Source organism: Mauremys reevesii, linkage group 3, assembly GCF_016161935.1.
Source record: "Mauremys reevesii isolate NIE-2019 linkage group 3, ASM1616193v1, whole genome shotgun sequence".
Lineage (NCBI taxonomy): Eukaryota > Metazoa > Chordata > Testudines > Geoemydidae > Mauremys > Mauremys reevesii.
Window position 1 is genome coordinate 44,098,740 of NC_052625.1, and position 15,631 is coordinate 44,114,370.

Below are 15,631 nucleotides of genomic sequence, written 5' to 3' on the forward strand. Positions count from 1 at the left end.
TTGGGCTCAGCTGCACAGAATAGGAACCACTACCACCGGGGGAGTGTGGGGCAGGCCTGCTCTCCCACACACCATGATCCCCCACCTCAGGGTCTCCCATCTAGGCTGAGTGAGGTGTATGTTTGCTTGTTTGTGCACCCTTGGTTTTATGATTTCCGTGGGTGCAGATGAACCCAGGCATCCATGCTAAAGTTGCCCAGGACCAGACCAACCACTAATACCTACTCACACACATATATACACACATAGCTTTGTCCCCAGGGTCACACCCAGCTCTGTCCCAATGGTCACAGCCCACCACTGAGGGCTTGGCTACACTTACAAGTTGCAGCGCTGGGAGTTACAGCGCTGGTCATGCAGCTGTGTAGGGCCAGCGCTGGAGTGTGGCCACACTGACAGCTACCAGCGCTGCAGTGTGGCCACACTTGCAGCACTTTCCAGCGCTGTATTGAGAGGTGCATTGTGGGCAGCTATCCCACAGAGCACCTCGTCCCGTTTTGGCGCCGTTTTGGCGCTGAGTATTGTGGGAAGGGGAAGGAAGTGTGTGGGTCATTCCGCTTCCTGTTCCAACGCCCCGTGGTGCATCGCTTCACATCCCAGCATTCTGTCTTTCCGGCAACATTTGGCGCCATTGTGAGTGTCTTTCTGTTTTACTCTGTGTGTGAATCGCGATTTCTGTGGGAAATGGAGCCCGAGCTGCTGAGGACTGTGCTGATGAGTGTCGCCAGCACAACACGTTTGGCAGTCGAGCTATTCCTTCAGCTCCAAAGTGACAGCGAGGAGTCTGACGATGATATCGATATCGATTCTCCTGCCGTGTGACACCAAAGTGCTTGTGGCATTCACAGAAATGCTCAGCACCGTTGAACGCCGCTTTGGGCTCGGGAAACAAGCACTGAGTGGTGGGATCACATCGTCATGGAAGTCTGGGATGACGAGCAGTGGCTGCAGAACTTTCGTATGAGAAAAGCCACTTTCATGGGACTGTGTGCTGAGCTCGCCCCCACTCTGCGGCGCAAGGACACAAGATTGAGAGCTGCCCTGACGGTGGAAAAGCGGGTGGCTATTGCAATCTGGAAGCTGGCAAATCCAGACAGCTACCGGTCGGTCGGGAACCAGTTTGGAGTGGGAAAGTCGACCGTTGGAATCGTTTTGATGCAAGTTTGCAAGGCAATTAATCGCATCCTGCTAAGAAAGACCGTGACTCTGGGGAGCGTGCAGGACATGGTGGATGGCTTTGCACAAATGGGTTTCCCTAACTGTGGAGGGGCAATAGATGGGACGCATATTCCTATTCTGCCCCCCCCCCACCTGGCATCAGAGTACCTTAATCAAAAGGGGGATTTCTCTATGGTTCTCCAGGCGCTTGTGGATCACCGCGGCGTTTCATTGACATTTACACAGGCTGGCCTGAAAGGTGCATGATGCACGCATCTTTCGGAACAGTGGCCTGTTCAGGAAGATGCAGGCAGGGACTTTTTTCCCAGACAGGAAGATCACAGTAGGGGACGTCGAAATGCCCATTGTGATCCTTGGAGACCCCACTTACACGTTACTGCCTTGGCTCATGAAACCCTATACAGGGAAGCTTGACAGGAGCAAGGACCGGTTCAACTACAGGCTGAGCCGGTGCCGAATGACTGTGGAGTGTGCTTTTGGCCGTTTAAAGGCACGCTGGCGTTGCTTGTATGGGAAGCTAGACTTGGGGGAAAGCAGCATCCCCGCGGTTATATCCGCTTGCTGTACCCTCCATAATATTTGTGAAGGGAAGGGTGAAACATTCAGTGAGGCATGGACCACCGAGGTTCAAGTCCTGGAGGCTGAATATGCACAGCCAGAGAGCAGGGCTAATAGAGAGGCCCAGCACAGGGCTTCAAGGATTAGGGATGCCTTGAGGGAAGAATTTGAGGCTGAAAGCCAACAGTAATGTTTGCTGACTTGCATGGGAGTGAATTGCACTGTTTACACTGTTATTCTATTATCCCTAAAATGATTTGCAGTGCCTCTTTCTTTACTGGGCTAAGGTATCTTTCACTATCTGCTATAATAAAGACTGTTTTCAAAGCCAAGAATTGTTTTATTGTAAAGAAAAAAAATTCCTTGACAGACAGACAGACACACAACATTTCATGAACACAAGAGGGAAGGGGTGTGGGTTGGTGAACTGTACAGTCACAAGTTTGCATATGTCCTGTCTGGAGTGCTGTTTAACGATTCCTGCACTTCAGGGTGCATATACTGCATGGTTATGGGGGTTGAGTGCAGAGGGTAAGGGTGGTAGGTATCAGGGCTGGTTGGTGAACGTACAGGTGTTGGAGGCAGCTGGTGGTGGTAAGAAACTGAATGCTGGGGAAAGGCGGTTTGAGCTGACATTGGGGCACAAGGAAAAAAGCTTTGGGACGGGGGGGGGGCTGTGGGGCAGCACGGGACTGTTCTGCCTGCATGGCTACGATAGCCTTGAGAGAGTCCGCTTGGCTCGACAGGATCTCTAGCAGCTGGTTTGTGCTTTTCTTCTTTGCCACAGCGTTTCTACGCCAATGTCTCTGGCGGATCATGCTTTCCTTCTCTCGCCACTCCTTCAGTTCCTTTCTCTCTGCAGCAGAGTGATGAAGAACAGTCTTCAGCATGTCCTCTTTGCTCTTTCAGGGATTTCTTCTCAAATTTTGTAGCCTCTGTGCTGTGGAACATCTGCCCACTCCAGGAGTCAAGGTCACTGTAGAAACCCAGAAATGAAACATTTAACAGGGGCAGCATTGTATCCACTATCTCCAGACATGAATTGTTACACTGAGGGAGTTCGCACTTTAACATTCTTTTCCCACACGCATAACACGACAGAAGCCACGAAATGGTGAGTGAGGGGTGCTTATAGAAGGAGAAGTGGGGCTTGATTGATAGAGGGGGGCTGGTTGCTTCGGGTAATCTGGAGTGATAGAGGGGTTGAGTGAAGATGCAGCTGCAGGGGTGATCTTCACTATCTACCTATCTCTTCACTAAAGAGTCTCCCAACATTTTTCACAGGAGTTAATCCTGCAAGATATCTCCCTGCTGCGAGTCACTAGGGGACAGCGGGAGGCTCTTTTACAGCAATGTGGATTCCGCCCGGGACCCTACGCGGCTTGCCTGTGTTCAGAAATGATCCCCCCCCCACTCACGGAACAGTGGCGCGGACGCGTCAGCGTGACTGGGACAAGAAACACAGTGGCTCTCCCTATAAACCTGCGCAGGCATATTGCCCACGCTCTGGCTGAAACTTTTGCTGAGATAACTGAAGCAGATTACCGCGACGTGATAGACCACATCAACGGGCTATTCCACATCTAGAGGCTGGCATGCATGCAGCCATAACCCCCCTTCCTCTCCAGAAACATTTCCACCCAGAAAATAAAAGCCGCTTACCGTTAACCCGCTCCTCTGCTTGTACTTCTGCAACTGCTGGCTGCTGCGATTGGGTACTTTCCTCCTGGCTTGAGAAGAGCTCCTGGCTGCATGCCCACTCTGGGGTGTCTTCCCCCATCCCAGTAGCTTCACTCGTGGTTTCCTCCCCCCCCCGCCTCCGCCTCCGCCGCCGCCTCCTCCTCCTGTCCCCCAGCCTGCTCAGAAGTGTCCATCGTTATCCTGGGATTGGCAGTGGGGTCACCCCCAAGTATCTCGTCCATCTCCCTGTAAAAACGGCAGGTCGTGGGGGCAGCTCCGGATCGGCGATTACCCTCGCGGGCTTTGTAATAGGCACTCCGCAGCTCCTTAACTTTCACCCTGCATTGCAGTGTGTCCCGATCATGGCCCCTATCCAGCATGGACCTTGATATCTGCTCAAAGATATCGTAATTCCTACGGCCGGAGCGCAGCTGTGCCTGCACTGATTCCTCCCCCCAAACACTGATGAGGTCCATCAGCTCGCCATTGCTCCATGCTGGGGCTCGTTTGCCACGTGGAGGCATGGTCACCTGGAAAGATTAACTGATTGCACTCCACACCTGGCTGCAGCAAACAGGAAGGAGATTTTTAAAATTCCCAGGGCATTTAAAGGGCTGGTCACCTGAGGCAAGAGCAGTAGAGTGCAAACTGATGAGCAGAGTGGCTGAACAGGAATTCTGGGATAACTCCTTATTCCCTGGAGGACACTTAAAGCGCTGGTGAGTGTCCACACCTGCTGAGCAGCGCTGGATCACCAGCGCTGCATTCCTTATACCCCAACCCTGACGGGTTTTCAGCCAGCGCTGCAACCATGGAGTTGCAGCGCTGGTTGTGCCCTGCAAGTGTGGACGGGGTGTAATTGCAGCGCTGGAAAGCCTCCACCAGTGCTGCAACTTGTAAGTGTAGCCAAGCCCTGAGCTTTCTCCCCTACCACCTTTCTTATACCAGTATAACTCCAGTGACTGCAGTGGAGTACTTCCTGAGTTATACACATGTAAATGAGAGGCGATTCAGACCCAATATACAGTAAACAGAACTACCCAAGAGCTTGCCCAGTTACCTCTTGCCCCCTCGTTCTGCCAAGTCTGCTGTCACACTGTCTCCAGGAATTGATGGCGCTAACATGCACACCTAGGGCACTATAGAAACAACAACAGAAAGTTCAGTTGTAGGCTAATTACAATTTGTTTGCCTTATTCTTGATGAGTTTGGAGCAGTTACGTGATACACATTAACATGTAGGTGCTATTTTCATTACAAAAGCCAGATGGCTATAGAAAAGTAGTGAAGAACAGGCTAAACAAATCCCTGTTACTATGGTAATGAAATGGCAGTTGCTCCAGGTTAATCAAGACACCTGGGACCAATTAAGATCATTCCAGAAAGCAGTGGATATAGCTAGGTTGATTGGGACACCTGAAGCCAATCAGGGCTGGCTGGAACTAGTTAAAAGCCTCCCAGTTAGTCAAGGAGATGCATGTGTAAGGAACAGCAGGAGGAAGCTGTGATGCTGGAGAAACTGGGCAGTACAAACCCTATCAGGCACAAGGAAGGAGGCCCTGAGGTAAGGGTAAAGTAGATATTGAGTTAGTGAGGGCTGCTGTGGAGAAGTGGCTCAGGGAATTGTACTTGTCCTGTTTCAAAAGGTCAGCTACCACCAGCTGCTCCTATTAGGGGCTGGAGCCTGGAGTAGAGGTTGGGCCTGTGGTGTTCCACCCCCCCACCCCAATAATTAATTACAGAGAGTGAGACAACAGAGACTGTGCAAGGGAGGGCTGCTTCTTCCCACCTCCCTTGCTGGCTTATGATGAAAATGGCTCAGTAGGATGTGACCCTTGCCTCTAGAGAGAGAAGCCCTACATGGAGGGTCACAGTGAGCCTCTGAGGCTAACGTAATCTGCCTGGAAGTGTGGGAACCACTGAGATAAGGTTGGAGCTTTGTCACAAAAGTCATTCCCTGTAAACCTATTACACAAAGGGTCTGATACTGCAGACTTCTGACCACTTGCAACTCCTATGGACTCAAAGAGGAATTCCAGGTACTCAGTATATCTAACAATTAGGCCCTAAGCCATAACAAAAGACCCAATTTGTGCAGAATAAGCCACAACAAACACTTTTATTTTATACCCAGATAGGTCTTTTGAAAGTCAGGATATTCTTTAAATATTTCTAAGTTGTGTCAGCTGCTTGGTGTCTAAGCTTCTATCTTTGCTCCCCACTATAAATTAATATTCTTTAAATTTAGACTATAAAGTTTCATAAAATCTAATTACTGAACTATAACATATCATAGATACCATATATACATCTATATCTACCATCTAGATATCTCTAAATAGATATCTAGCATATGACAAAGCACTGCTCAGTGCTCAAAATGCTCCATGGAGCAGAATTCCCATGCTTTGCCTCCACAGGAGCAGTCTCAGATCTTCTGAATTTATGAAAGAAGTTCCTTTTTCACTTGAAGGAAAATATGAAGCAGAAATTAAACAAAGGAAACTAAAGGAAAAAGCAAAACACTTAACAGAAAGGAGGACTAGAACAATTATTTGATGGCTTCAGTGGATCTGTTCTGCCCCTGGTTGATCATCTCCTAACGTGGTCTGCGCTGTGCCATCATTGCAGTCCCACCATCTTTTTCTTTCAACATTGAGCACCAAAAATAATGTCCAAAGTTATAGGCAATTGCAAACTGCTTTAAAGGGACACTGCTGAGAGCAGAACTTGGCCAAATATTTTCATAAAAGTATATGTTTAAAAACAGCCTTTGATTATTAAAAGTGAGAGATTTCTTTAACATGGGGATAATAATATTGACCTCCTTTGTAAAGCTCTCTGAGATCTTTTGATGAAAAGCACTATGAGAGCTAGGTATTATAATTATTTAAAAACTGGCTTCTTTGTATTTTTTTTTTTAAATAATGGAAACATTCATATTGATCTTAGGTTTTATAAATATGGGGACAAATTTGGCCTGACAGTGTCTTTTAATTGTACAGCAACTGGGGGCAGAATGTGGAGACTTATCCAATGTCAGCTGAAGACAATGGAATGACTCCAATTAACTTTGGTTGGTATTGTACTAGGCCACTGATCCTTAAAGTTAATTACCAAGATTTTAAAAAATGAGCGCCTAAAATCAAACTAAGTGTCCCTACTTTCAAAAGCGTTGAGCAACCAGCAGTTGCCATGACTTCAGTGGTGCTTGATTCTTTTGAAAATCAGACCCTTTTTTTGGGTGTCTAAATATGGATTTAAGAGCTTAATTTAAGACATTTATTTCAGAACATCTTGGCCACAGGTGCTAAACACAATGGCTTGAAGCAGATTCTCAAAGCTTACCCAGACAGTACTACATTGTGATTTTATTAGTCATGTTGCAGCTATACCAAATTTCCACTGGATGGCACTTTACTATCACTCCTCAAGGTGAGTCAGATGGATGAATATTTTCTTTCATTCAAAATGTTGACAAACAAACCCTGCAATATACCATTGTATTCAAATAGCAACCCATGAGCTGTAGTTCTGCTTTGAGTATTGTCGAGCTGAAAGTCTAGATTCTAATCCTAGATATCGACTAGTTCTTCTCCAGTCCTAACACTGTTTATCTGCATAAGCCTAATAGTGGATTTTTCAAGACATGCGATACCTGTAAGTTTCAGATTAAAATTAAATCACAAACATGTTAGAATAGATGTAAGACTCAAATTTAAAAAAACTAAATATTTATTGAAAACCAGTCTCGTTAGCTGAGAGCTATTACAGATCCATATCCTCTATGGATTGGACACAAAAGGCGATGTAATCCATCAGTCAGTCTGTGTTACACATCAGCCACTGTAGGTATGTTTATGCTGCAATCAGATGTGACTGCAGCACATGTAGACATACTAGAGCTAGCTTGGATCTAGCTAGCTTGAATAATGACAGCAGTGAAGCTGTGGCTATGTCTGGCTGTAGCTACATGTGCCACAGCCACAGATTCTGGTCTAGAGTGTCTCTCTAGAACAGAGTAGTTTCTCATATTATAATTCCTCCACTCAGCATGGTCCCACTAATCATTTTGTCCGGATCTTCAAATGGGCTTAAGGGAGCTCGGTGCCCAAATGCTACTGACTCTCAATGGAAGTTGGGTGCTTAACACCCTTAATCTCCTTTGAAAAACTCAGCCTTTAACTTCATTTTCACAGGGAGGAGAAAGCAAGGCACAAACCGCTTGTTGTCTCTGCACCCATAAGAAAAAATGAGCAAATGAATAATACCATGTAAAGAGACAAGGTGGGTGAAGTAATATCTTTTATTGGAGAGACCAGCTTTAAGCTTGCACAGAGCTCTTCTTCAGGTCCTAATATTACAAGACAAACATGGCTAGAACAGCACTAATACCATGTAAAAACATTGTGGTTTTGCTGTTAATGAATAACAGAGATGAATCATTGGTAATTCTGATTTTATTGAAGTCATTAAAATTAAGATCCTTTTGCTGTACAGTAAATCCTAAGCATCATAAATAGGTAATGACATGGGGCAATACAAATACCAAAGGTACAATATGAACTAGGAAGGCTCTACACTTAATTTTTAGTTTCAAAAATCTCACTTTCGCACCTCCTCTCAAACAGTAGCAGATCATAATCCTTACACAGTACTAAAAGTCTGTGTAATGATCTGGGGACTGATTCTGCAGGTTTCTTAAGTGATGCCAGTTGAGCCAAAATACATATAAAATGTCATCCTCCAAAAGCTAGTTTTAGCTCTGATAACATTTAGAGATTTTTAGTAGCTCTACAACTTGAGGAGAAAAATTCTAAAAATGATCATTAAAGAATTGAATATCTACTCCATTTTTCTCTAGCCAACCCTTATCAATATAGTATCTGAGCACCCAAATATTCCACTGATCAGAATGTAGATATCAAGTTTGAAATGGCTAGCTCTGTAGACAGGTATAGGGTGTCTTGTTTTGTTTTTTCCCTTTCTGATCACTAATCCACAGCCAATCCTTAGAAAAGCTTCCTAGCTGTGAAAATACTTCTACTGACCTGCCTAAGTAGTTAAAGTCCTGGAAAACTGCTAAACAGTATTAAAAGAGCCAGATTTAGTAACATTTTTTCTGATACTTTTGTTGTGCTCCTGTTCCTGTCACATTTCCCAATAGTTTTGCAAAACTCAAAGGGAAGTTAATTTGTACTTCCCCTGCCCTGTGAATTTCTCTCCCACCAAATCTGTAAGGTGATTTGACTCATGTGCCACTGATATCAGAAGGTAGTCCTGCTTCTATATTCAAGGACCTAGTGACAAAATTTCAGACCCAGTGGACCATACCTTAGGTGGTGGCTGACCATATTCCGAATCCTACCACTCTTTGGAAATTGCATGCAGTGTTGCTTGTGCAGGATTTCAAGCCTGCCAACGCCCCTCTGACTCTACAAGTGCAGAGGCAGGATTTAGCTTTCTGCTTTGCTTCTTCAATGACAAACAGAAAAGAAGTCTTCCTGCATTTTAGCATCTATTTACCTATATGTAGAGTACCTATTCCAAGACCTTTGTGTGGAATGTTAGTGTTTGTGTAACCCACACACCTGGGTGTGGTGTTCTGTTCCATCTAGTGGCACCAAGACCACTCACTTAGGTGAGTCTGCTCTACAGCCTTAGCTAAGTGCTAGTTGCCTTTTAGCTCATGCACTAAGCTTCAGAGGCCCCAGGTTTGATCCCATCCACTGACAACCAGGGTCTGTCGGTGTTATATTTGCATGTAACTTATCCCTCTAAGATCAAGACTCAGTCCATCAGGACATTGGCCTGATAAGCCCTCAGACTCTGATAACCCTAATTTAGGAAAGCTATTGCTTACCTTTAAATGTAGAGGATTTCAGGATAAAGTGGGTCCTGTATGGACAGTCACAGTAATGCTGTCTTTCCAACTGGTGGCACCAGTCACTGCTCTGAATCTTGGAGCTCGTCTACATGGCATAGCAATGCATACTAGACGGGTGTGATTTCTAAAGTGCACAAGTATGCTGCACATTAATTGGCCCACGATATCTGTCTGGGGCACACCAAAATTCCATCCTGTGCATCAACCTAGCACTGTTTCAACAGCACTACTTTGAACTTTTAGCGTGTGCCAGCAGGGGCTACACAGACCAGTTAGTGCATAGCACATTGGTGTTCTTGAGAATTCCTCTCTTGCATATTGCTGTCTCCAATTAGCTCATATAGCACTACATTGTATTTTCCAGCAGAGGCCTTATGTGCCCTTGGAGTGTTAAAGGTGAGCTCAAGGGCAGATGAAGACCGGATTGTTGGGCTCCAAGCCTTGCAACCTGAGGAGGCCTGGTCAGCCAAAGATTTTTCCTTTTCTATCTGAGGATCCCAAGAGGAGGCTTCTCCCTAGTTTCAGGAAGAAGAGAAAAGAATAATTTATAATTGGAGCTGGGTCTGGATTCTGATCCCTTCCCAAAGGAAAGGGGCAAAGTCTAAAGAGATTTTGACAGCAATGTTTACAGTCTGGTTTTCAGAGCCCCGGCCATACTGTTTTGTCGACATTTCAGTTAAAAGTCTATCCCCATCTGGTTAACTAAACAAGAGAGAGAGCAGCCACATGGCTCTGAAGCTCAAAAGTCAGTGTTTTGGCAGCCCATGGTTTATCAAGGGTTAAAAGAAAAGAAATCTTGCTGGAAAGAGGTTATTAGAAGTAGGTGCAGAATTTCTGTAGGGGAAAAACCCTTCACACAGGTCCATAACTCCAGCCAAAACGACAGAGCTCTGGGTGCTGGGCTGCACCGCTAGTTATGAGATCATTTGATTCAAAGGCTGCATTAGGTTCAATAAATACAAACTCCAAAGCTCATTTCCTACTGGTCCCCAAGGAAGCATCCCCATTGCATAATCTCTGGGAGGAGCTGCCTAGTCTGAGTTCCCCAGGGCAATGAGCTAACCTCCTAATGCTTGTGAGTGCATAAAGCCCTTTCTTGGTTGACTTCACTAGAATTTGCTAATTATATTTCTCAGCATCCTCCACCTCGTTCTCTGATCTGCTAATTCTGATGTCCTGAGAGTTCATGCAGTTAATGTGCTCTCTCTGCTGGGGGTGGTAATGATTCTATTAATTAGTTATATTCCAGAGTTTATGGAATAGGCTGGAGAATTTAACAACAAGAATTTGCAATTTCAACTCCTAGTAATTTCAAAATGACATCAGAACCAGACATCTTTCCAATAAACTCTTCTTCACTCATCATCCACTCCCCACCGTCCACAGGTGCAGGGTCCACCAAGCACCAGGGAACTAGTGAGTGGGGGCTGGGAAGATGCTAGGATCCCATGCAGACATTCTACACTCTGTGTACCAGCTGTGTTACAGAGGGCTCCCTGCACTACAGCCCAGGGTGAGCTTGATGGTGGACCAGGAAGGGTAGCTCTGTGACTATGCAGATCTACCCTCCATTTCATCCCTTTGAAGGGGGACACAGGGGCCATAAGGCAGCAATGGTGGCAGTGGAGGGGCTCAGGCTGGCTGCTTCCTCTTTGACACCTACCAAGAGTCCTGTGGTGGCCTTCTCAGTAAGGCACAGAGCTGGAATGTAGTGATGATAAAGCTATTTTTATTTACTCTGGGTTGAGCACTGTTCAGCACCACTGTCTGCAGCAATCTGCAATGCCCTGCTCTGCTTCCCATCCCAAGCTCCACATTGCAAGACAGAGGATGACCTTTAATCCCTGTAGTCACACCCTACATCCTTATGCAACAAGAGCAGTTGTTCCACACGATCCCCAGTGAACAGTCCAGTCACTCAGGTTGTGTTCTAGGACCAGCCCTTTGACACTGTACCAGAAGATTTCAATACCCACAATCCTACACTGACCAGATGATAAAGACATCTCTTAACTTTTATGTGTTGAGGGTGGTCCAGATGTTAATGTATGGTCAAATGCTATGGTGTCTTCAGTAGACAAAGCCACTACATAAAACTCACTCACTCAGCAGCTATGAACTAGCGTAGCGTAAGCTTCTCCACCAAAATCCCCATGTGATCTCTTATTGGGGACGTAACTGAGGTCTTGGGTTTTTTTTAATGCAAGATGCTTTCCATGAAGTTCCTATTCAGCACATTGGGGGAGGAGGAGAGAAGAAAAGATTTAACATGAACCTCTATTGTGGTGGAAACTGATAAATGGAGAACAGACAGAGGGATCAGTTTCCAATGGGTGTTTCCTTTTCAATGAATGAACTTCTCTTGCTCTGTACACATGGCAAAAGAAGCAAAACATTGTCAAACACTGACTTTAACTTTAGACATTTAAATTCCTACCTGAGCATCTAAATAAGAGTTGTGTGATTTTTTTTTTTTTCCAGAGGTTCTCAGCACCCAGGACTGGAAGCTTTGTGCTCAACACCTCTGAAAATCCAGATCACTTTCTGCTAAATACTTCCCTATGACTTTAGGTTATGAGTATTTCTTTCTTACATTGCAATAGCACCTAGACCCCAGTAAGGGTTGGGGCTCCATTCTGTTTGCATTGTGGACAGTCCCTGCTCTGATGAGCTCACTATATTAATAGACCAGACAGACACAGTGTGAGAGGGGGAGCAGGGCACAGAGAGGGGAAGTGGGTTACCCAAGATCTCACACAAGGTCAGGTGCAGAGCTGGAATTGAACTCCGTTCTTCCACATCCCACTCCAATGCCCCCGTCTTTTTCGAGTGCTTGTTCATGTCAGTTCCAATCAGGTGTGTGCACAGCAGCCGGAAGATTTTCCCCTAGCAGTATCTGTTGGGTTGGTCTGGGCATCCCCTGGAGTGCTGCCATCATAGCGCTCAATGTAGGGCCCTACCGACCTGCCACCCCCTCAGTTCCTTCTTACCACCAGTGACAGTTAGCTGGAACTTCCCCTTGCTCTTGTCATGACAAGCGAATTTGGACGTCTGTATATAGTTCATTAGTTCTGTAGTTCGTGTTAAGGAGTTAATACTTTACTTCATTCTTAAGTTTCCTTTGGAGAGGCTTCCCCTCCAGTGCTATCCCGGCACTAGGGCATGCCAGGATCTCCTGGCTTCAAAGCCTGTGAGGTCTGCGGGAAGTGTATGCCCAGAAGCGATCCTCACACTTCCTGATTGGGGGAGAGCCATCAAAAGGATCACTGTAGGATCTACAGGGTGTTTCACCCAGGGACACTGAAAGATAGAGATCAGCGCCTGAAGATCCTACTAATGGAAGCAGCACTCTGGCCCCAGTCTGATCCCGGGTCGGCGGACACGGCACCGAGTACCTCCTCCTCGGAACACAGGGCCCCAGCACCATTGGCACGGGGATTGGTGCTGAGTAAAGACAAGGACTCTCAGCACCCTCGTGGCTCCACTCGCAGCTCGCATGCCACAAGCAGGCACTGGACTCAATAGCTGGTGCTGCAGAGGACGAGGAGGCCGGAGAGGGGTCATTCACCCTTCCCCCCCCCCCAGCTAGACCCAAGGAGCCAGCCATTGTGAGACCCAAGTCAAGCCACACTACTTTGGCCCCATCAATTCCTCTCCCCGTGGAAGGGTGGTTGAGTCCAGACCCTTCTCACTCGCCGAGGCCGAGCCGACAACTAAACCTTCCGCTGACCCTGTTGGCATTTAAGGCAGCCTGGGACCTGCTCCAGCTCATGGCACCATTCTCCCCACCTAGACGGGAGAGGTCGCTGGCACCGGTCGCTCCCCTGGCACTGTCAAGGGGAAAACCCGTAATGATGTCCCGGCATTCTCCATCCCCGGTACCCCGCTCCCCAGTGCCAGAACAGGGTCAGCAGCCTTGTCAGTCCCCGAGCCCTGGCACGGACCCTCAGCACCTTGAAGTACCAATCCTCCATGGTCCTCCTTTTCAGAGACCTCGGAGTCTGACTCCTATCGATCTCATAGGAGCAGAAGTAGACAGTCCAGGTCATCACAAGACCGGAACCCTTACCCGGCACCATGGCCCACGCAGTGGCAGCCCCTGGCACAGTGGCCCTTTTGGACTCTCCCTGGCCCTTTCAACAAGTACTGGACTTGACACAAGCCAGGGCATACCTTTCTTCCGGGCCCTGGGCGATGACATTCAAAGTCTCAGGCAGTTTCCCACCACCACAGCAAGGAATTGCCTGAAACTTCTAGGACACATGGTCTCTTGTACATATGTTGTTCAACATGCCAGGTTCAGACTCCGGCCTCTCCAATTATGGCTAGCCTTAGTGTATCGGCCGGCTCGGGGTATTTTGGACAGGGTCGTGACTGTGCCTCACCCGGTCCTCTACTCCCTCCAGGCTCGACCCACAGGTAGTGTTTGCAGGGGTCCTCTTTACTGGTCCTCAGCCATCCGTCTCGCTAGTGATGGACATATCAGCCTTGGGCTGGGGAGCACATCTGGGAGACCTCAGGACACAAGGCCTCTGGTCTCAGGTGGAACTCGCTCTCCACATCAGTGTCAGAGCTGAGAGTGGTGTACCTTGGCATGCCAGACTTTCCAAGCCCACTTGACAGGGAGATGTGTATCAGTCATGACAGACAACACCATGGCGATGTTCTATATCAACAAATGGAGGAGTACATGCTCCTCCCGCCTGTGCCAGGAAGCCTTCATGCTGTGGGACTTCTGTGTAGCTCATTCAATACACCTGCAAGCATCATGCCTCCTGGGAGTACAGAATGCTTTGGTGGACTGTCTCAGCAGGTCTTTTCATGCCATGAGAGGTCCCTATGCCCAGACATCATGAACTCCATCTTCCAATGGTGGGGCTTTCCCCAGATGGACCTGTTCGCCACATAACACAACAGGAAGCGCCAGCAGTTTTGCTCCTTCCTGAACCACAGCCCAGGCTCCATTGCGGATATGTTCCTCCTCCCATGGGGAGGCAGTCTTCTCTGTTTTCTTGCCCACCCCCCTCATTCACAAGGTGCTCCTCAAGATACAGAGGGAAGAGGCTTCAGTGATATTGATAGCTCCAGCTTGGTACCGCCAACACTGGTACCCATCTCTCCTGGAAATGTCCATGGAAGTCCCAGTCACCTTGTCACTCCTCCTGAACTTAATAACTCAGGATCATGGCCGTCTCCAGCACCCAAACCTTGAGTCGTTGCATCTTACGGCATGGAAGCTCTATGGCTGAATCCTGTGGAGCTCTCCTGCTCGGACCCAGTTAGACAAGTCCTCCTTGGCAGTAGGAAACCCTCCACCAGGGCTACCTTTCTTGCCAAGTGGAAGAGATTCTCAATCTGGTTGGTGCAGCATCATTCATCCCCGACACTCGCCTGTATACCACTCATACTGAACTACTTTCTCCATTTCAAGCAGCAGGACTGTCCATGTCATCAGTAGGGGTTTACTGGGCCACCATCTCTGCCTTCCATCCAGGCACAGAGGGCCAGTCGATCTTTGCCAACCTTATGATCAGCCATTTCCTGAAAGGTCTCGACAGGCTATATCCACACATCTGGCAACCGGCCCCAAGCTGGGACCTCAATCTGGTCCTTTCCAAATTTATGGGTCTGCCCTTCAAACTGCTGGTGATGTGTTCCCTGCTCTACTTGTCATGCAAGGTGGCATTTCTGGTAGTGGTAATGTCAGCCAGGAGGGTATCTGAGCTCCATGCCCTAACATCAGAGCCCCCTTACACCGTGTTCTATAAGGACAAGGTTCAGTTCAGGCCACATCCAGCTTTCCTCCCCAAGGTTGTTTCCCAATTTCACATCAACCAGGACATCTTCCTCCCAGTCTTCTATGCTAAGCTGCACTCGAACAGCAGGGATCAGAGGCTTCACTCATTGGAGCGCTAGCCTTTTACATTGAAAGAATGAAACCATTCTGCATGTCCATTCACTGTTTGTGGCCGTGGCCGACAGGATGATGGGTGTCCCAGTCTCCTCCCAACGAATTTCCTGGTGGATCACATCCTGCATCCGTGAATGCTATAACCTGGCAGAGGTGCCTGCCCTTCCACTCACAGCACACTCCACTAGGACACAAGCTTCTTCAACAGCGTTCCTGGCACAAGTCCCAACTCAGGAAATATGCAGAACGGTGATGTGGTCCTCCATACCTACTTTCACCATGCATTATGTGATTACCCAGCAGGCCAGAGATGATGCAGCCTTCGGACGAGCAGGGCTCCAGTCAGTGGACAACTCTGACCCTGCCTCCTGAACTTGGGCTTATGAGTCACCTGATTGGAATTGACATGAACAAGC

At 47.6% G+C, this 15,631-nt stretch overlaps 1 long non-coding RNA gene across 1 annotated transcript; it reads left to right on the forward strand.

Annotated features, from left to right (window-relative positions):
* Positions 1–4,903: 4,903 nt before the first annotated feature.
* On the forward strand, positions 4,904–11,972 carry LOC120401826. The gene is made up of 3 exons (XR_005596764.1): positions 4,904–4,981; positions 7,617–7,704; positions 11,786–11,972. It is a non-coding gene; the product is annotated as an uncharacterized LOC120401826 (long non-coding RNA).
* Positions 11,973–15,631: the final 3,659 nt, after the last annotated feature.